Source organism: Capsicum annuum, chromosome 3 (assembly GCF_002878395.1).
Source record: "Capsicum annuum cultivar UCD-10X-F1 chromosome 3, UCD10Xv1.1, whole genome shotgun sequence".
NCBI classification, from domain to species: Eukaryota; Viridiplantae; Streptophyta; class Magnoliopsida; order Solanales; family Solanaceae; genus Capsicum; species Capsicum annuum.
This window is the reverse complement of record NC_061113.1, coordinates 136,129,738-136,153,770: the sequence shown is the minus strand read 5'-3', so window position 1 is coordinate 136,153,770 and position 24,033 is coordinate 136,129,738. Positions and strand designations below refer to the sequence as shown.

Genomic DNA, 24,033 nt, shown 5'->3' with positions numbered 1-24,033 from the left:
AATAAAAAAATGTAGACCTAATAAAGTAGTGTGGTTATCCACCCTTGAATCAATCATAGCTGGTTTGATAAACTGAAATCCATTTATAGGAATGTCGACAACATCTTCAGCTAGATTGTTCATTACAGTTGAGGCAGACAAAATGATTGTCAATGGACTTTCAATAGGTCTGTATGCAAAAGTGATTTCAACAACTTTGAAGTTTTTTATTGTAAATAAAGAACCTTCTTTCAACATGCCTTTCATCCTGTTCACTTGATTTGTATCCATTATACCATAGATCAAATTTTTCTGATGAAAAAAAGTCGTAAGTGTTATGTAAACTAAAAGTTTAAAGAAGAAATAGTGTTTTTAAAATAAAAATCAACGTAAGAAAGTACCTTTTCATCAATAAATATCATTTCTAGACTGATCATCTCACCATTGTCCCGTGATTAATAACATCACACATTCTACAAAGTCTAACCCTTATCATGAAATCATTTCTACCAGAAACCAACTTTGAAAGAAGAGAATATGTCATTGTAAAATCTCAACTAAATGGTATACAATCAAAGGATATTACAGTATGCAAACATTTAACTTTCAATCTATATATATTGATATAATTAGAATATGAAAAGACATAAAAATAAATTAACAATATAATTATTCATAAATGAATAGACATTAAAGAATTCTACAGTTACAAATGAGGAATATGAAAGAAAGAATTAATGAGGGTCAACAATAAATTAGAAATGCAATAATTCAATGAGTAATATACAATTAAAATACAATTAAAGACACTGATAGCTATAAATGTGGAAGATGAAGGAACAGGTTTTGTATTTACTGTCACTATTTTTTGATACCCTTGTCATCTCCAGTACTTGCTTTGCAATATATCGTTGTTCAATCATCTTGAGGTTGATCATCTTAAATAACATTAACATTGCAAGCTATACAGAAAACTTATAAAACATTTTAAAACTGCAATAGAACAGCTCTTGAACTTTTTAAAGCATTCTGCATCTAGTAAAACTACTACTACCCAGTCCCAAACTATTAGTGGTTAGAAACATGAATCCTCAGTGACCATGTTAGTCCATTTAAACTCATCTCAAGCTAATAAAAGTATTCTGTATCTAATGAGTTTAAAACAAGAAGCAAGAAGTGTTGCAAAAGCCATCAAAAGCCCTATCATTATCTTAATGAGGAGTACAACATCTACTTCATCAGAAACTCATAAATAATTAGTATGACATGTCGATCCCAGATATATTATTAGATCTTTTGACCCTCTCTCTTTCTCAGATTTGTTAGCAATTAAAGTAATACTACTGGAACAAAACTATAAACCATATTATCTCCTTACACGTTTTACATCAGCTGGATCCATTCCTTGAGTCATTTCTGCTTCTCTTTCGACTTCATCATCAGCGGATTGCTCTCTAGATGAACCATTGGTGGTTGACTTCACTTACACCCCAGGGTTCTTATGTACTGGGGGCAAAGAAGGCATTCCAACCGGTCCACTAGAATCCTTATCTTGAATGTTTGTCACTTTCTGACCAGATCCTACTGAGAAAAAGGAACTAAAGACTAAATGCTTGAAACTAATTTCCATGATACACCAAAGAGTAACCTGCACCAAGTCTTTGCCTATCATTTTTTTATATTTTATATTTTTATTTTTTTCTTCGTCAGTCATTAAATGGATGTTTACATACATTTATCCTTCAATTTCATATTACGTGCTTCTTTCCTGATGCAAATGTTTACATTGTCATGTAAAGAACTGAACAGTAAATTTACATCAGCAATTAAGCAAATGGAGAAATACTATATCAAAGAGATAGAAAAATGACTGGAGTGATGATTACAAATGAAGAATCACCAGACAACAATTTGTAGTTAATTTCTGTCATTGAAACACGTAGACTAATACCTATGCACGAGGATCCTATTGAAGCATGATTGGAGCTTCAACGACAAATTACTCCACCAACTACCCCTAGTGCATTAGGCTCTAATTAGAGGCAAGAGTGGATCCACTTAGTGACTTTTTTTGTCTAACTAATGAGAAAATTATCATTCTATTCTAGTCAGGAAAGAATATTAATGTTTTTTGAGAAGTACAAGTACTGTTTTATTAAGCCTGTGACGTTTTTCAATTTAAGAGACCTTCTTTTGCTTCTGTCAATAGAATAAGCCCAAACAACTTCTGTTCTTCTCTTAAGATATTTTTAGTTAGGACTTGAGTGAACTGCATAGGCTCTTCTTAATGAGGAGCTCCAATTCTTTGACATATTATTATTATATTAATACCACAATTTCATCTATCTAGCCCATGATATATTTACTTTTATGCTCTGGACATATACACTTCTTTTAAAGGATCACTCTTGAACTATGAATCATTGTCCTATATCATGTTAAATAAGGCTTTGTCATAAAGGAGTTATCTTCAAGAAAGAATGGTGTTAGTTCATAGACTCTAAAAAAATATAGATGAACTCAGTTGATATGAGGTTAATTGTCAGGATGCATTGTCAAATACATGCAAACCTTTTGAGATTTGAATATAAGAAAAACCTTTGTGAGACTTACCCATTGTGCTTATACATATCACTCATTAAAATACCTTCAGCAGCTGGTGTGCCCTCTAAAATAATACCCTCTTGTTACAGAACAAAAAAGATAACGTCCACATTATCTTAGAGTAATCCCTTTTAAGAAGTTGAATGTCAAGACGACATTACCAATAGAAGCCAACCTTTGCCAGGTAAAGGTTATGATGGTGATTATCCTCTTTTTTGGTCTTCTGCAACTCCTTATTATGACCAGCTATCTTGTCCAAGGCCTTTAAAATCTTTAATTGTGGACCCTTTAGAAAGACACCTTAACCATCCACAGCACTGGAAGCAGAAATAGCAGCTTCAGCAGATTAAATTTATTTTAAAATTGAGAAATCCTGTACCCCTTGATCGTCTGTAACATGCTCCATAATCAACATCAAAAGAAAGGTTGCTAATGAAAACTGTCCCCTACAAATCATCTAATCCCTTACTTGGCATAACATTGATATGTTTGCCCTTACCTAAAACATCGTCTAGTACTTTATTCGGAGTAGATGCATCCAGTGGTTCATCCAGCGGAAGAAGAGTGTTAACTTTCTTTCCCTTCTTTGTGGGGCTTGAAATATCATTTGCTAAAGTAGCTGACCTTATTGAAGTTGGAGAAATAAAGTTCTGCAAAAAAATTTTTTCAATGCTCGCTTCCTCAACAAAGTTAACTTCAATTTGGTAATCTTCTTCTAAAAGGTCAGAGTCATCATTGTGCCCTTCAACTTGCTGAGATTTTCCATGAATGTCAATGTCATCATCCTTCGTATCACTACCGGTGTCATCTTTTGCGCTCTGTTCTGCAAAATCAATAATGTAAATTGAATTATTCCCGAACTCATGAAGCAATACATTCAAGAGCTTAAACACAGTAACTGACATAGTATTACAACATCACTACCAACATTATAGAAAAATGCAAGAACTAATTACAGAACAGTTTAAATGAATATGAAGTGGCAACCATCAAGAATTCAACATTCATTACATCCACCATAACAAAGGTTTCAAAAAAAATAGCGAGTCTTAATCGTACCCTTAAACATTACGAAGAGGAAATGACACAGCACCTACACAATGGTATTGTATTTGGAAATTTTAAGGTCGATTTAATGGAGGTTGGATATGTTGAATATATGAAGTGCACTAAAAAGTGATGAGAGTTGTTCTATTCGTACTAATGTACACGTGTAGGCACCAGACAAGTTTGTTGTTGCAGCTGGTAGGAACCCAGTCCGCAGTTTGTTACAAATTTTCTAATAAAAATTTATTTTACTAAAAATAAGTAACACAAATGATAGAAACAGTATTTGTGAATAAGTACGAAAATTCATTCACTTAGAATGAGTAAATTCTATCACATGTCACTCACTGTTGCTGCTGATGATCCAAGTCGGGGCAGTGTATACTTTGATTACAATTTTTGGGTTTCTCCTGCTGATAATTATGATTATCACCGCATTTTCTTTGTGAATCAGGTATGATTTAGTAAAATGTGTTGTTTAGCTTTAGTCATATATTTATTATTTGTGACAAACTTGGCTTCCTAGTGATACTCTAGCAGCATTGTGCAGTTACAGAGAGGACGAGTTGCTTTATTTAAGAGGAACTGGAATCACAAAGCTTGAGGAATGGGACAGGGTTTATAACTATGATGTTTAAAATGATTTTGGAGATCCCGACAGTCCACTTATTGCCCGACCAGTCATTAGAGGATTCTAAGAGTATCCTTATCCAAGAAGTAGAAAAACTGGAAGACCTCCATCCAAGACTGGTGATTAATCTTTCACTCTTTTATGTTTTAGCAGTTTTATTGCTGATTTTTATTCTGTTTTGATTGATTTTTACTGCTTTGATTTTTTGCCCTTGAAGCTCAAAGAAGTCCTTAGTAATACGCAAAAAGCTATGGGACAACTCTTTACACTTCAGCTTTCTGCTATAGGAGATGTCACTCTTAATGAGTTTAATAACTTTGAAGATGTTCTCCAATGTTAAATTAAATATCAAATTAGAAGTTCTTCACCTATATAAGAACTTTAGAAAGTTCCTCAAACATCAACCATAATCCAATAAGGCCAAAAATAAGTGACAAACTATTACCTGCACTGTGTAGCACTTATGGAAACTCGTTCAGCAGAAGATGATAGAAATTTCTACAGGTTATGCCATGCTTCTTTGGGATATACTTCAGATTACCACCGATGGGATTCACGCACCTCCATAGGTTCACATTTTTTACAACATATAATTGCAAAGCACCTAAATTCTGTATAACTATAAGATGTTGTTATACTGTACTTGCGAGAGCCTTCTTAACATCAGTAGCAAGCCATCTTTCTCCAGCCGATGATTCTTTGGGATATGCTTAAGATTACCACCGATGGGATTCATGCGCACAGCTTCTGATTTTCATAAGTATCCAATGTTAAATTAAATATCAAATTAGAAGTTCTTCGCCTATATAAGAACTTTAGAAAGTTCCTCAAACATCAACCATATTCTAATAAGGCAAAAAGTAAGTGATAACTCATTACCTGCACTGTGTAGCACTTATGGCAACTCGTCCAGCAGAAGATGAAAGAAATTTCTGTAGGTCATGCCATGCTTCTTTGGGATATGCTTCAGATTACCACCGATGGGATTTACGCACCTCCATAGGTTCACATTTTTTACAACATATTATTGCAAAGCACCTAAATTCCACATAACTAAAAGCTGTTGTTATACCGCACTTGCGAGAGCCTTCTTAACATCAGTAGCAAGCCATCTTTCTCTAGCCGATGCTTCTTTGGGATATGCTTAAGATTACCACTGATGGGATTCACGCACGACTTCTGATTTTAATAAGTATCCAATGTTAAATTAAATATCAAATTAGAAGTTCTTTGCCTATATAAGAAAGCCTTCTTAACATCAGTATTGTGGTGTTTTGGATCTTCGTATTTGATGTAAGTCATCTTTCTCCAGGCAAACTAGATCTTGCAGATTTCATGTTGCAGCAACCACCCCTGAATCTAGGACGATCTATGAAAGAGTAATCTTAACCGGTTGCCATCTGGATTGAGGTTGTATAAGTCATTTCTTCGTGTTAAAAACCATGTACAAGATCTGAACTATTTCTCCTAAAGAAAACTCCTTTAGCCACAATTTAGAGGACCAAACAAAGATAAAGATATGCTTAGATACAATGTTAAATTAAATATCAAATTCCAAGCTCTTTGCCCAGCAGTTCTTGCTTCTCTTCTGCAGTAGCTTCTTGAATTGCCGAATCTCTCTTCTTAGAAGCTCTTCACCTATGTAAGAACTTTAGAAACTTCTCCAAACATCAATCATAATCCAACAGGACCCATTTTCTTAAATAAATCAAAATCAATTTTAAAAAAAATCACCTAGTTAATTGTTGTTACAACATATTCACATATGCCAGCAGTTCTTGCTTCTCCTCTGGTTTATTAGATCAGACAAATAGAACCCATATAAATGAAATGAAAAAAAAATTTAAAAAAATACCTAGTTAATTGTGGTTGCAACAAAATGCCAACGCCAACATGGTGAAATCAGGAAAAGCCGACAGGAAAAAAGGAGGAAGACCAACAATTTTGCTGGATTAATGCTTTTGCTTGATTAATGGTGTTTAATGCTTGGTAATGACAATGATAATTAATGGGTTTTATTAATTAAAAAAATAGTTGGTAATGAATAAAAAAACTAGGAAAAAGATAAATAGACTTCCTGATCATTGGGGCATGCCACATCAGCAGCCTTCAATGATCTTTATATATATATATATATATATAGATTTCTCTTCTTTTTTCCTCTTTATTGTTTTTTCTTTTTTTTCCTTTACAAAGACAATAAAAATAACATGCAAAGATAAAATGATATAATAGTAATTTCATTTTGTACATATTCTTAATTTCAATTATACTGTAAATGTTCAAGTTATGGAAAAAAATTATGGAAGAAAGTGAGAAGAAGAAGAAGAAAAAAGAGAAAGAGGAGAGAGAAATATTAATTTAGGAGTATAAGGATAAAACGGTCATTAAAGAGATACTTTTTATTTTTCAGAATTTTATTTTTAAATATAAATTTCACATAAGTAAATTCTATTTTAAAAAATAATTAAATAGGCTGAGCGATTTTTTGAGTAAAAATGTGATAGTTCAATGACTGTTGAACTGAAGACCAAAGTTGAATGACTTTCTGAGATAAAAGTTCATAGTTAAGTGTCTTTTGAGGTAAAGATCAAAGTTGAGTGACTTTCTAAGATAAAAGTTCATAGTTAAGTGACGATATGAGTTATTAACTCCTAGAATGGTTCAATCACATGCACCACATATGTGGATGAATTCTTTCAGAAAATATTTCACTGCATTGTGCGTAAATGTATGTGTGTTTGTGTATATATATATCATTCTCAAACACCACTTGTACAATTCTACTAAAGATTGTTATTATTGTTGTTATTTTATTGTTTTATTGATTTTGAAGTTCTTGACAAAGAAAATGTTGTGACTTATTCCGTAAAGTAAAACACATGTGCTTACTTTGATAAAAGCCCCAAATTACATATTAAGACACCATCAAGTCTTCATAGGTCCAATATTATAATTTGTTTTTGTCAAGTGATTTTACTTCTTTTAATTTTGGGATGCAAAATTTTTTGTTCAACTTTTGATTTCATAAGGAAAATGGTTAAAATCTTTTTTAACTTTAGATAGAAAAAAAAAAGTCGCTTAACCCCCCCCCCCCACACACCCCTCCCCCTCCCTCCAATAATAGTATGTTTATTAGATATTTCATAATTCATTTGTGTGCTCTTTGTTTTGAAAAACTATAGTTAATGTTTTAATTTTATTCGGGTTAATTTTTAAGTTTTAATCTTTGAAGAATATCTATGGGTTGTGGAGTAGCAAACTTGTATCAATGTATGTTTGATTTCAAATTATAATTTAAAGATTTTTTAGTTTTTCTAAAGATTGAAATGATTGTGTTTTATATTCGAATATGAAAATATATTATCTCTTAAATTTAACAAGATCTTTGGCGATAAGGATTGAAAACATTCTATGAATACACTAAATTGGAATTCACCTATATGCATCATCTTAGTTGGTATAGTATTTGTAAATAGAACACGGCCGTTTGATTGGAAAAGATTTATTCCGAAATAATTAATTTCGAAACTAGTTATTTCAAAATTAGTTATCCTATCATTATAGTATGAATGGTGGGATAATTAATCCCGATATTAACTAATACGTCACACCAAACATGAGATAAAATAGTCTTTCATTTTATTTTGAGACTATTTATCCCTTATACCTCACACCAAACGACCCTACATGTGAATTGGGAGGTGATATGGCATGTCTCTAAATTCAATAAATCTATTTTATTTTTTTCCTTTTTTTGATTATGGATTTTATTTAGTCATTAAATCAAATTAAATTTGAGTATTAAAAATTTGACTCTTTGCATTTAATCATCCGTTTTATTCATTCAAATAACATTAAAGAAAGAGGAACAAATAAAGACAACATTTCATAATTCATATTCCTATAACATTTAGTTTTTCAATTTCTGAATTGTAGAGATAAAGTTTTTATGATAATTATAAAATTATAAATCGGATGTTATCAGAGTCAATCTATATCTAAACCATTGGAAGAGATATTATGCAATTTTTGGTACCTTCAAAAAGATATAATAAAGTTGTTTTTATTTTTTGTTTATTTTGTACATATATTGTTTGGTCATTTTAATTATTTTCAATAAATTTTTAGTATGATTATAATTGTTTTGAAAGAGGCGATGTCATCCATGTATGTCTAGCTCCACAAAAACTAGCCTATTTAATTACATTAATATCTAGTATTGAATCAAAATTAATAACACATTTAAAATCTATCTCACTCTCTCCATTCCACAAAAAAAAAAATACTCAGTTAATTAGATATAACTCTAACTCTAACTCTAACTCTTACATATATCTCTTCCGTACTTTTTAAATTGCTGTGCTCTGATACCATTTGTAGGGGGGTGCGCGGATTTAATAGGTATAATAGATTAGGTATAATAGATTTGTGGTGAATCTATTTTTATTTAGTGCGTGGATGTTATCTTTTAATAATTTACTTTTTTCGTAAGATATATTCATTAATTATTTTATCCTGTAGTAATTACAGAGTTACAAATTCTTGTATAATAATTTATTCTATCTGTGCTATAATATATATCTAATTCTAGATTTTCAATGTTATTTATTATTTTGTGTTGTTCTTCTCGTAGTGAGTTTTTTAAATTACATAAACTATCACATGTACTTTTATCTAAATTTTCTAAGGTTTTTTCTATCCATATTAATTTTTCTTTTAGGTCTTTCATTATTTGTCTAATTCGGTTTCTATAATTAATTTCATTATTTAGATTTTCTTGATTTTCTCTAGTTTGTCTAATATATTCTAACATATCTTAATCTGAATAATATTCTTCTGGGTAAATTTCTTCGTATAACTGTTCTAGATAATTTATAGTTTCAATTTCGTAGTCTATTACTTTTTCTAATATTATTTTCTTAATATCTATAATTTCTATGTTTTTAAGTATATATAATATTAAAACTTTAAGATAATCTAAATGATCTATTTTTAAAATTGTTTTGTAGTTGTTTGTTTTAGTCTTAGTAGTTTTTGCATATTTTTATTAAGAAATTTTATATCTTTGTTTTCCATGTATTTATTTTTATTTTTATCTATTTTTCTAGTAGCTGCAAAAAAAATTTTTTTTTTATATCTTTTTTCTAAAAATTTTATGTAACTTATCATCTTAAGTATTTATAAGAGTAGTTAGGTAGTTGTGGTATATAGCTTACTCTAGTCATATAATTTTCACCAAAAGTTTTTTCTAATATGATTTTTCTTATATCTGCTACTTTTATATTTCTAAGTGCATACAAAATAAGTATCTTGAATTTATCTACCATCACATCAGATATATTATCATTCATTTTTCATAAATTTGCTTTTTTCAAAATATTCCCTTCAATCACGTACACAACAAAATATGGTCATATTGGCTTACTATATACTAGATTATTCTTAAATAATATGTTCTTCCGTCACTATTAACATGGTAATCCGGATACTTTTTCCCTTAAACAGCGCCTCTACTCTGGTTACTCCCCGCCACGGCTTCTTGCCTCAATGGTTTCACCTTTAGGATGGCATAGTCCTTAGGGATATTTCTCCGTTTCCTCTTTGTTAATAAACTTCTTAACATATTATTCTTCGAATAATTCTACTATAAAGTAACTAATATGAATTTATTTTATCATATCATGATTGTTGGGAATTATGAAATTAGCTATTCATAATTATAAATAGATATACCTGTTCCGGTAGCTTTGATGTTTCTGAGTTTTGTTGTTCCATAGCTTTTTCCATTGGAGTATATTTATCTAATTAACTGAGTATTTTTTTTTTGTGGAATGGAGAGAGTGAGATTTGCTTCAAAAGAAGGCTTTGCAGGCTTGCCTTCCGCAATGCCCTCTGCCTTTGTATTTATATAACGAATTTACATGTTTCTTGTTTCTAAAAAGTAATGAAAGTCAAAAAAGTGGGGCCTATCCCCATCTAACTTTTCCTAAATTTCTAATCTACGTAAAGTTCCTTTAATTTTTGAAACTAAAATCAAACTAAAGCCTAAAAAGTCAAAAACTACCTAACTTAAAGTAAATGCTAATTAATTACATTTCAAGACTTTCGTATAATAATTCTGCTTCTGTACAGTATCTTGTCTCCGTTGGTTTTTGTCGTATCTGCTCCATTATTGCTCTGTATCTGCTCTATTATTGCTCTGTATTTGCTCCATTATTGCTCTGTATCTTTATCCTTCCAGCTGGCATTTTATCTTCTTTATTCTAGATGTACTTCTGGAATAATATTATCTTCTCCATTGCACCTCGAACATTGGTGGTCTGGATATTTATGTCCAATTATCTTACAGTATCTCGTTAGTAGTCCGTCTGAAATAAATCCCTTTTTTATTGCTCGTGCGGTAGATTGTTTTTCTGGGTTGAGTAGTGTCAATATCCACTGTCTTACGTCTTCCATATCTGCTTGTCTTAGTTCTTTCGAATTTGAATATATCATTTGGTGGTCTCTTGAATAGTAGCTCCATATTGGATTTCCGTTAGCATAGTTATTTGCTAGTTCTTGTATGATCGTAGCTAATCCAATAAGTCTTTTATTTGCGTAAAAATCTGGTATCTCTATTCTAGGTATCTCCGGTTGTTGCGATATATCTTCTGGTATAATCATTTCTCTTGTCAGTCCTATCTTTACAACTTGTATCACTGGTTTTATCTCATCATATAATATCTCTGCTGGTGCAGTATAACACTTTATATAAAATAAAGTTCCTTTTGTTATTCTTTTATAGGTAGTGAATATCTTATATAATTCCTCCATAGCTGTTAGCTCTTCTCCGTCTTGGGTGTATATGGTATTTAGTAGTCCATAGTCAAAACAAGTTTTAACTAGGCTTGGGTTAGTTTTAGGTAGTGCTATCAGTTTGTTGTATCCTTGTAATTTTTGGGTTATATAATTGGTATTTGGTTCTTTGATATCTGTAGCTCTGGGGTTATGGTTTAGAAAGGTTTGGACTCTGTATATATTTTCTATGTATTTTTGGGCTGTGTAGTTGTATATTTTCTTGTCTTGGTTTAGGCTGTCTCGGTATGTATTAACTTGTGGGGGTATAAATAAATGGTCTTTTTGTGCTTTTGGGGTAAATGGTTTTTCGAATATTTTATTCATATTTGCATTCTGGTATCTTGGCTTATTAACTCCTTTGCTTGTACCTGCAGAAGTAGATTGATAAATGTTATGGGTTTTATGGAGTGTCCCAACGTCTCCTTCTAGCTCTGGATTTTTAATGTCTTCCGATCGACATAGCTCTGCACACTGCTGAGTTAGCTGTTTTGTAGCTATAGACTTCAGTTTATCTTCATTAGTCTTTAGCTTTTCTATCTCATTACCCATACTGTCTACTTTCATTGAAAGCGTAGTTAGGGTGTTAAGTATTTTTTCTAGAGTATCTTCCTCTACTATTTCAGTCTGTGTAGCTTTGTCTTGATATGTAATCTGCAATAACATTTTTGTTAGTACTGATAACTTCAATTGTAAATGTGAAATTTAATATATTTAAAACTAGTCTTCGAATCTCTTTTGTTGTAACTGAATTTTGTATTTTCTTTGTTAGCCACCAACGTACCTGTGTATTATCTGTTCGTACAATAAATTTGTTATATACAATATATGACTCAAATGCTAATAAACATTTATATAATGAACATAACTCTTTTCTATTTATTTCCCATTTTATTTCTGTTTCGTTGAACGTACCTGAGTAATATCTACAATGATGTTCTATTTTTTCTGCTTCATATCGATATTTAAGTACTCCTCCGTAACTATATTCACTTGCATCTGCTTCTACTATATATATAAATTTTCTATTTTCATCTGGAAATTGCAATTTAGGTAATTCTCTACAAAGTAATTTTATTTTTTGAACTTGTTTTTTATCTTTTTCATCATAATTATATTCTATATCCTTTTTTAATTTTTTCTGCAGTGGTTTTAAGGTTTCTGCTAATTTTGGAATATATTCTCTTACTTGGTTTACTAATCCTAAAAATGATTGTAATTTCTTTTTTGTATCTAATTCTTCTTTCGAATTTATTATTTTTTGTACTATATGTTGTTGCATTTTTACTCCACTTTTATCTATCTGTATTCCTAAAAATTCTATCTGGTTTTTCATAATTTCAGCTTTCTTTTTGCTTAGACTTATTCCTGATTTTTCTATTATATCTGTGAATTGTTCTAATAGTTTTAAATGTTCTTCTTTGGTTTTTGTATATAATAATATATCATCTATGTATACTATACAATTAGATAATTGTTTAAAATAATTATCCATAAAATGTTGATATCTACCTGGTGCATTTTTATATCCAAAGGGTAACACGTTCCATTCATAAAATCCTTGTGGTACCGTAAATGCGGTTAATTCTTTAGATTCTTCTTCTAGCTTTAGGTGGTAAAATCCTGATTTACAATCAAATTTGCTAAAATAATTATATCCTTGGATTTGTCTTATTTTTAATATCTTATTGGGTATTGGGTAATTATATGTTATAGTTTTTGCATTTAAATTTCTATAATCAATAACCATCCTACTTTTTCCTCTTTTTTGTTCACTATGTTTATTTACTATAAATGCTGGACTGTTATGTTTACTATTACTTTTTTGTATATATTGTTTTTCTAATAATTCATCTATGTGCATTTTAAATTCTTTTAAATCATCAAAATTATATGTTAATGGTTTTTGTGTTATTATGTTATTCTTATCTATTAATTCAATTTTTATAGTAGTTTTGTGTTTTTCCCATCCTTTTAATGGATCTTCACTATATAATTGTTCTAATTTTTTCTGAATTATTTCTATTTTATTAATTGAAAATATAGTTATTTCTGTTTTATTTATCGAAAATACTACTAGTTCTACTGTATCTTCAGTATTGTTTATATTTTCTAATTTTTGTGTAATTTTTTCACTTCCTTTTATCCAGTCAGTTTTCTTTCTTATTTTATTATTAACTCTTTTTGCTCTTACTTTTTGTTTACATGGTGTTGTAAACCACCAGTCTGTTTTAGTTATTATATGTGGGTATAATTTATCTAAAAATGGCATTCCTAAAAGTATATCTTTCGATGTTAATTCATAGTTATAAATTTCTTCTATTGTTAATATCTTATCCCATACTTGTATTTTTACATTCCTAGCTTTATAAGTAATTAAGCTTCCTTCATTATTAAATCCTTTGACTATTATTGGTGTTTTTAGTTTATCCCATTTGCTTTCTGGTAAGCAATTATATCTACATAAATTAGCTTCTGCTCCTGTATCTATCATAGGCGTATAATATCTACTGTAATATCCTTCTACTACTATCTTCATTAATACATGTATCTTCATTTCATGTTAATGCTCTTTTTAAGAATAACTTTTCTTGGTTATATGTTAAGGTTAATTGTGTATGTTCTATATTATATGGTTTTACTTGTTCTAACCATTTTATTCCTAATATTATATCTGCTTTTTGCATTTCTTCTTTTACTTCGAATTCTATTTTTATTTTTCTAACTCCTAATATTATTTCTTTTTCTGCTAGATTTTTATTATTTATTAAACTTCTTGGTAAGTCTGGGCATATATTATTGTCTGTTTTTATTTCTTCATTTTTTACTAGATATTTTGCTATATAATTTTCTTCTTGTCCTGTGTTCAAAAGTATTAAATATTCTTTTTCATTTATTTTTCCTGTTATGTAGTATTGGTTTAAATTACTTATTGAGTTTGTTTCATAACTTGTTCTTTTTGATGAGCTTGATGATTCTGGCTTTTCATTAGCTATTCTTTTCGTTGTACTTAATCTATCATTTATTATTTCTAAATTTTCCTCTGTATCTATGTCTCTATAGGTATAATCATTATAATCTATTGTTTTTACTATTTGTTCAAATGGGCTTTCTATTTGTATTTTGTTAATCTTATTTTTTCCTGTTATTTTATGTTTTGTTGTTAATACATATAGATTTTTACATCTTGCTGTAAATATTTTACTTCCTGGGGTTAACTCTATTCCTGATATTTTCCAATATAATACTAATGATTTATCTATATTCCTATCTGTTACTGCTACTGAATAATTTGCACTTATTATAAATTTAAATTTTTGATATATTAGATTTCCTTTTACGGCAGTTATTATGCTTTTTTCTATAGGTTTTATAATTCTATCGTCTGCTAAATATAATTCTATTGGTGTATCTATTCCTTCTCTAAAACATGCTTTTATTAATATCTCTGTACCTCCAAGGTGTACATATTTTATGGGATCTCCTTTACTTTTTATATCATTTATTTCTTTATTAATTATTCTTTTTGTTACCAGTGGTATACTAGCTTTTCCTTTTGCATATCTACAGTCTATTACATGTTCTTTTTGACATACTACATAATATTCATCTTTTTTCCTAGTAAAAATATTTTTTATTGTTGGTATTTTAAATATTTTTTCTACACTTAAATCCAATTCTTTTCCTTTTATTTCATCAAATATATTACTGTCAAATATTATTTTTTGTTCCGTTCCTTCATCATTTAAATATTCTTCTTTTGTTATTATTTTTATATCTTCTTCAGTCATTTAATTCATCTATTTCGCTATCTGTTTCATTATCTGTTTCGTTTTCTGTTTCATTTTCTGAAATTTCATATATACTATCTTCACTTTCTAATTCATAGTCTATATAATCTATCTGCATGTATTCGGTATTTTCTATTTTTATTTCTGATATTTGTTTATTTTTTGGATTTTTAGGTAATTTACAATCTCTAGCTAAATGTCCTAACTTTCCACAATTATAACAAGTACATTCTTTTATAGATTTCTTTTTTCTATATGGTCTCTTATGTTTATAATTTTTTACATAATATCTTTTTCTTGGTTTTTTATATTTATATTTTGATTTTTTATATTTCTTATATTTCTTATGTCTTTTTCTTTTCTTATAATATCTTTCTTCGCAGCCAAATTGGGGTGCTATTTTATTTTTGCAACAAGCTAAATTTCTTATTAATGTTTTTTCCATTTTTAATTCTTCTCTATATTTTTCACATAAGTTTCTATACCATTGTTGTAAATATTTTATTCTTGCTCCTAACGTATCTACTATTTTTGCTTCTTCCCAACTTTTTATTATTTTTGAACTAAATGGTTCGGGTAATTTATTAAAATATAATTTTCTTATTTCTTTACTTTCTTCTATGCTATATGCTCCTTTGTAATAATATTCTTTAAATGCGCAAGTATATTCATCTATATAGCACATATTACATATTGCTAATTTTAACATTAAATTTCTATTTGTATCTTTTTCTTCATTTTGTTCTTCTTCGATTGTTGTCGTACTACCAAATTCATCTTTTATAGCTGTTTCATATTTTTTTAATAATTCTATAGGTGTTAGTTTAGTTGTTGTCGATGATGTTCCTTCTATAGGTTTATTAGTTCTTAATACTTTTTTGCTATTTTCGGTTAGATTTGTAAACCATAGTTTTACTGATCCTATTAATGTTTTTTCTATATATTCCGGTGCATCTGTTATATTTATATTATTATCTAATAATTGTTTTGTCATATATCCTATCCATAATTGTATTGTTTTTTCTGTATCTATTACACAGTCTAGATCTAAAAAGTTATAATTTTTATTCATTATTTGTTTTGGTATCCATTTATCATATTCATTATATTTTTTAAACTTATTCTTATAATATATGGGTTTTCTTATTTCTACTGTTTTAGGTATTATATTCTCATTTTCTTTTTTATCAAGAGTATTTATTTCTGTGTGGGTATTTTCTAAGTTTTCCTCATAAATTTTTTGTTCTTCATTGATTTCTAAATTTTTTGTATTTGTTAATATTTCTGTGTATGTTTCACTATCTTCGGACTCATAATTATCTGTTTCTTCAATATCTATGTTATTTATTTCTAATTCTTCGTTTTTTATTTCTAATTTTTCCTTAAATTGATTTATCTCGTTTAGTAATTTCTGTTCTCTATCTTTTTCTTCTTTTTCTTTCTGTCTTTGTTCATACAGTTCTTTTAACATTTGTAATTCTTTTTCTAGTTCAGCAATTCTACTATTTTTGGTTTCTTCTATTTTTCGTATTTCTTCCGTAGTTTGTTGTTTTATTTTTTCTATTTCTTTTTTCCTATCTATCTCTTCATTTTCTTTTTCTATTCTTACCATTGCTGTTAATTTATCTTCTAATTTTAATTCTTCTTTTTCTAACATTAGATATAAATGTTCACCTATTTTCTTGTATCTTCGTCCTAGATTAGAAAATACTATTTTTATTTTTGATCCTTCGTAGTTTTCATATATTTTTTCATCTATTATAAATTCTTATTTATTCATTTTATTGTGAATAGTTCATGTTGATATATATATTCTAAGCTATCTATTTGTGATTCTAATTTTGATATTTCATCCTTTTGCGTATTTATTGAATTTTTACTAACTCCGGCAAATATATTATAATTTAGTCTTTCTATTCTTATTTTTAATTCTTTACGTTTTTCAGAGATAATTTGTTTTAATTCTTTATATTGTTGTATTTTATTCATTTTAAATTATATTTATAATATCTTGGTGGATATCTAAATCTAATTTTATTATAATTAGGCGGTATATGTTTCATTCTTCTAGATTTTAAATGTGTTATTAATTTTGATTCAATACTAGATATTAATGTAATTAAATAGGCTAGTTTTTGTGGATTTTCTTTTGTTTTATTTAGACTTATATATTCTGAATAATTACTAATTAATGATTTTTTAATTTTTCTAAAAGCTTCTCTATTTTTAAATGGTCTTCGCATAATTAATTTAGTATAACTCTAACTCTAACTCTAACTCTTACATATATCTCTTCCGTACTTTTTAAATTGCTGTGCTCTGATACCATTTGTAGGGGGGTGCGCGGATTTAATAGGTATAATAGATTAGGTAAAATAGATTCGTATTTTTACTAAGAAAAAAACATCAAAATCACGTTAAACTATATTTGAAAGCTAAAGCCACGCTCAAATTATAGTAGTGATCTCTTATACACCAGTAGTATATAAAATAAATACTAACGTCTTCTTTAGCTAACTAATTTTACGAAAAAGGATAAATGTATCCTCGAACTATGATAAATGATACATATATACCCTCCATCATATTTGGAGTACACATATGCCCCCTACTCTTAATGAAATGGTACATATATGCCCCTCACACTAACGGTAGGGGCATAAGTGTACCTTAAAGTATAACAAAGGGTATATACATATAATTTATCATAGTTCGGGGGTATATTTGTTCTTTTTTTGTTTTAATTTTTAATCCCTAATAATTAAACCTAATCCACTTTCTGAGCCAATAAACCCATCCAATCTAATTTCATACCAACTCAATCCGACCTTTATTTTTTATTTCAAATTTGATACTCTCTCTATTTTTCTCTTAAACGTGAATCTCATCAAATTGCAGGAATTGATCGTTGCTGCTAGTTGGTGTTTACTGGTTGGAGGAAGTGGAGATTAGGCCGGAGGTGGCCGGAGCAAGGGCCGTGACGATGGTTCGCCAGTGGGGTGTTTTCGATTCGACAGAAAGGGTGCCTATGTGGTGTTGACCGATGGTGGGTAGTATTTTTCCGATAGAATTTCGCTGAAAATTGAAACGTGAGGGGTTCAATTTATTTGGTGTTGTTTTTGGGTTTTACCGGTTAATGAATTCTTTTTTAAATTGATAGTAGTAATTGTTACTGTGTTGTGTGTATATATCGTTATAGAGATGATAATAACGCGTTTATTAGAGGGTTTGGATTAATAATTTAAAATAAAAAATAAAAATAAAAAAGAAACAAATATACCCCCCAAACTATTATTTTACGGAGAAATTTTGACTTTTTTGAAAAGAGTCACCACTTAATTTTGAAAAGGAATTAAGAAACTTTTAGAGAATTACTTCAAACGATTCAAAACAGGAAAATTGTTTAAGTTAGAGATTCTGAATAAGCGGTTTCTATAAACATTTTAGGAAGGTGTTAGGCACCTAAAACGTTCGCTAACTTGCAGTTATCCGAACTGTTTGAAAAAATCTTTTGATTAACTTGTAAAAAGATTAATTTGTTGAAAAGTGGTTGCTTTTGGAAAATGACTTGTGTAAAATGGATTTAGGCGATTTAGTAGGGATTTTAACTAAGTCTAAACAAAATGAATAAGCAAATAAACACATAAAAGGGGAAAAGGATGAGAAAGTAAAGAGTTTAGACCCTTGGTCCCAAATCGATAAACCATGTCCCAATCTAGTAAGGCTTTCGGCCCATAACTTGTCCTAAACTATTCTTTCAGGCCCGTTGGCCCAAAATCCGCTCCACCTGTATTAAATTTACAAATTTGGCTTCGAGACCCAAATGAATGAATAAGCGAAATAAAAAAATGAATAAACGAACAAAGACAACAATAAAAATGCATAAATAAATAAATGAACAAATAAATGAAAAAATGAGACTTTCAAGTCCCTTGGCCGCTTCAAAGATGGACTTCAACTCATTCTTCTCCTTTTGTCTCCTTACATCCGTACACCTCATAATCGGCTTTTGGACTTGGTCTCAGAGTTGACTAGATAGAGATAGTGGGCATCAATAACCCATGATGAATATGTAAAAGGGAGAGAGTCCATGTATGACTCAAAAACGGATTCACATGCAAGGAACGAAATAAGGAGATTAATATGCATCCAAAGTGCAGAACACCATATAGATAAATAACATAACAAATTCATAGATAAAAAGAGAACTATTGTAATCCAAAATAACATACCAAACAGTAGGTCAAGATGTAGAAAAATCAAGGAAAAAGGGCATGCTCAATAGAGTAAAGTTATGCAACTATGGTTGTCATCAGTACATAAATAAACATATAAACTAATAAAAAAAAGTTTTAACACTAAATTGGTGAGGATTTCCGTAAGCAAGAACAAGTAAACAATGAGACATACACTAGAGTTGGGAGTTAAAATAAACCTCATAAGTGACTCATGCATAACGTCATGTAAGAAAAGAACCCCTCTTTTCGAGGAAATAAAATAGAGTTCCACACTGTACCATTTCTTTAAAAGGACAGAACTTATTAACATATCTTACCTAAATTTAGTAGCTTGGAAAAACAAACACTAACATACAACGTCAACTTAAGCAAGAATTAAAGAAACTTGACCCAAGAACTATTCAAACAACTAAAAAAATCACAACTTTTCAAGAAGATAAGTTTGTAAGTTAATAGTATATTTATACTACAAGTGAGAGAAGAAGCAACAGATCTATGAACAATCAAAAGAGGCTTAGTAACTATGGCTTCAAGAATAATTTCACCACCATTCTTCCAATGAACAAAACAAAATAACCAATATAATACCATAAAGCGTAGACAGACAAGATGAAACGAAAACAAAAAAGGGAGAGAACGTTTGAAATGAATCAAGCAAAACCTGCCTACTTAGATTTTTGGCAGAGAAACTATGAAGATGAAAATCGGGTATGATGAGACCCCATTTCGTCTTCCAAATTTCTTTTCGAGAGAAATCTAAAGAATTTCCTCCCACAAAAGCCTTGTCTCTACATAATTGCTAAGAGCATTTCCTGAAAACGGCCTTACAAAACTCTAAAGAGTTTTAGGCCTTGAAAATTATAACTAGAGAGAGAACCACAAACCTATTTCAAAGAGAATGCACACAATGTAATGATTTTCAACATCAAAGAGACCTTATACATTCTCTTTTACAATAAAGCCATTGCATTTCCTTGGGAACATCGTCTTAAAACGAAATCAAAAGAGAAATGAAAGACTCAAACTTTGCAATTCCACAACAGAGGGAACCTTACAAGGATGTTTCCTTTTTTAAAAAAAGGAGCTGGCAGGGCATACTATTTTATCCTTCTCCTCTTTTTGACAAACTCAAAAAATGAGTTCTTTAACAGTCAAAATAGTCATCAAAGAATTATAAGATTTTGGGTACGCTATTGGGCATATCTCATTATTCCCTTTGGCATTGAAAAAGTCAGAGGAACTCTCAAGGCAGTCCAGCTGGTGGTGTTACCGGTTTAAATAGAAAACAATGATCTAAGACTGTCAAATAGTAACAATGAACGAGTCAACATATCAGTATGGTCCTCCTCCTCATTCAAACGAAATGGTCATTGAGGACCCTAGGATTTTGTAGTACATTTCATTATTGGAAATATTTTGGTCATTCTCTTTGGCATTTGAGAAGCCAAAGGAACTCGTAAAGTAGTCCTGCTAGTGATATTACTAGCTAAATAGAAAGACAATAATTCAAACAAAACAACATTCAGCAAGCCAGTGAAGCGAGAAATTAAAATAGGAACCTCGATGGAAATCAATAAGTTCAACTTATAAGCAATATACAATACGAAGCAGCAAATCGGAAGCTAATTAGCGATGTCGAAATCAGATAACAAATTATGAAATTGAGACGTGCAAATAAGACTGAAAACTAAAAATTTTAGCTACTAAACTAGGAGTTTAACATCAAACATAATCACATGACAAACATTTCGTACATCAGCAGCCAAACCCAGCATACAAAATCACGAATATGACTACATCAGCTACTCCCAGCAGAACAAGATTACTACTACAACTACATTAGCTACGAAGAAAAAGAAATGAAGAAGAACAGCTATGACTACATCAGCTACGAAGAAAAAGAGATGAAGAAGAACAGCGGTCAAATTAAAGGGAACATAGAGTGTATTTACCTTTTTGAGTGCAGTAAAATGAGACGACGATGCGGTATAGAGATCACGACCACCGAAAAACTTCCTTACCATCAACTCGAGACTCTAATTTAGCTGACGAACTTTCAAAACAAGAACAGGATTTCTAATAAAGACTTAATTTTTCTCCAAAAATTTCTTTTTTTTCCTTTCTTCCTTCTCTCTCAGTTTTTCTAAACCGAAATTTCCTTGTGTTTCTGCCTTTTTGAGAATTTTTTCCCTCTTTTCAGACCCAAAATTTTGAACTCACTTTCAAAAGAAGAAAGAAAAGAGAAATTTTTACCATGAGAAAGAACTCTTAGCTACCCGGATTTTCTCCTTTTTCCCGAAAATTATTCCAACCCTAATTTTCAACTCTAGAATCTACAATCCCCCTAAACAGTGTCCCATCGCCTCTTATATAGAAAATAGTATTTGGGTATTTTAGGAAGAAAAAATTTGGAATTTGAATTTCTTCTACAACTTAGATCCCTCATCCACTAATGTGCAGATTTTGGATTTTCTTCATGAAATCCAAAATAGGCCAACCAATAGAGATTAAGGGATGAAATTTCTCTCACCCACCAATGAGAATCGGGCAAGTATGTATGATTTTGTACCATTCAACCCAAAATTCTCGGCATCTAGCCATTGGAACGGATACCTACACATTTTCTAAAGGAATCCTGGACTTCCCATGGTACAAAAACTGTATGCCAATCACGTGAGGAGTACAATCGAAGAGAGGAAGGGAAATGAGGTGTGTTTTGCAAGATTATCGAGTTAAAGTTTCATGGATTTGTGAAGTTCGGATTGGGTATGGGTTGTTGCCGATGTTGTGGCTGGTTGAGAATTTATTCTTATTTATACGCAGCTTTGCTGCTTTGGAGGAGAAGGGGGGAGAAATAAGGGAGATTGGGCCGGATAAAGGAATTTTGGGCTTCTGGATCGAATCTTTTAAAAAGAAGGAAAGGACTGTTGTATTTTAAATTGTATGGGTTAATTATTGGTGAATAGATGGGCCTGGGCAAGTTATTGGTTTAAATTGGGATGGAGTGTTTTGAGGATTAGGGTTAGGATTTTGGATTACAATTTAGGCAATTAACTTTAAATTCTAGCCAATTTGAATACCAATTGGTCAATTGCATCACAATTGGGGCTAATTTGATTTTAATTAGAGTCAAATTTAATAAATTGACTAAATCAAATCAAAATTCAATACAAATTAGTGCCTTATTTAATCTTGAGCTTCTTGATTTGGTAAAATTAAACAAACATTTATCCAAATAAATTATTTTTGAGAGAAAAATTTATCCAAGTAAATACTTTAAAAATCCTTTATTCGGATAAAATAAATATTGTAATTATATTTGTAGTCGAAGAAACTCAATATCAAATTTAGCCGTGGAGGGAAAAAAATAGGTGTCAACAACTGCCTCCTCCCTTTGGATAGGGTGGATGCAAGTAACTCTGGGCAAAGGGAGGTTGACATTCCTAATTTTTGTCCGACCACAAATTCGAATTTGAAAGAGGCTGATTTTCCGCACGAGTTTCATGGAGCTATGGCCGAACCTCGATATCAGGTTTCCTACATATCTCAAGTTTCATGAGAATTCAGGCCATTTGTAGTTCATAAAGCTTGATTTTAAGCATGATTTTCAAGAAAATTCACCAACTATCACGATTTTAGAGTTTTTAGTTAAACCGAGAAGCTGGAGAATAAAGGGATTTGGAGGAGGTTGGAATGCAGTCGAGTTTTCTACATAGATCTTGGCCTACATATCCCCAAGATTTTAGGGAATCAGATTGTTTGTAGTTCGACTCGATAGGTAGAAAAAATAGTCTTTTATTTTAAACGATCTTCAGCTCGGGATGAGTGACAAGTTAATGATTAAGTTATGGAAAAGAGGATTGTAACCTATTAACCATGAATGTGGAATCTTTCACATCCATAGAAAAGAACTTACCTGGACATAATTTCCAAAACTCTAGATATGTTATCACCCGGATTTGAAGGAAGGGAAGACTACCCTCGATGTAAGTTTAGAAATATCCTGAAGGTGAAGTTGAAACAAGAATATCCCAGAATACCCACATGCCTTCTAATAGGGGTGTGGTTATATGGTGGTGGTGATCATCCTTTAGCTCGCGTGTAAAGAGTTTGACATCCCTCTCTAGACTATGTCCCATTTTGCTGCTGAGAAAGAGTTTCATATTGTGCTGTATTCTATCTGAAGTCATTCGCACCTATGGTTTTGATTTGAGATTTTTATCCTCTTGGATTCTCTCGACAATATCTCAAACAAAATCCTTAGTCATAAGCATAATTCACGAAAGAAGTGTATAGTATTTTACCATATTTTCATATAGGTTATTGCCTGAAAAGCGGAGTCATCTTTTCATGTACCTATTTGGAATGAAATAACTTATGATAACAGTAGTAACACCCTTTTGGTTGTTGCATAACTAACTCATTTGTTCGAATGAATATGTCTTCAAAGTGGAGTGACCTTTTGGACACCAATGACCCTTTATGCAGAACGGTCCCTGCAACCGTTTAGTCTTATGCTGATCCGCCAACCCCTTTGGTTACCTGTAATGCTTGTCACATGTGTAATGATAACCTTTTCGATCATTGACAATAATTCTTTTCCTATGATCTTGGGTAAGTCTTGCGCATCTTTGTATCGATACGACTTATAGCTTTCCCTTGAATTGACCATCTTTGGATAATCTTGCATATTATTTGATGTTGGATACAAGGTGACTTACAGATATCCTTTGAATTGCTAGCCTTTAGGTAATCCTGCATATTATCCGACCTTGGATAAGAGATGACTTACAGATATCCCTCCAATCATTAGCTCTCTGGTATTCCTGCACATCATCCGACCTTGGATATAATATGACTTACAGATATGTCTCAAATTGCAAGTCTTTGGGTAATCCTGCACATA

At 30.5% G+C, this 24,033-nt stretch overlaps 1 long non-coding RNA gene across 1 annotated transcript; it reads right to left on the bottom strand.

Annotated features, from left to right (window-relative positions):
* Positions 1 to 18,551: 18,551 nt before the first annotated feature.
* LOC124896664 lies at positions 18,552 to 22,030 on the bottom strand. Its single transcript, XR_007053030.1, has 2 exons — positions 21,080 to 22,030; positions 18,552 to 18,920 (listed from the first exon to the last, which is right to left on the bottom strand). It is a non-coding gene; the product is annotated as an uncharacterized LOC124896664 (long non-coding RNA).
* Between the last annotated feature and the right edge of the window lie 2,003 nt (positions 22,031 to 24,033).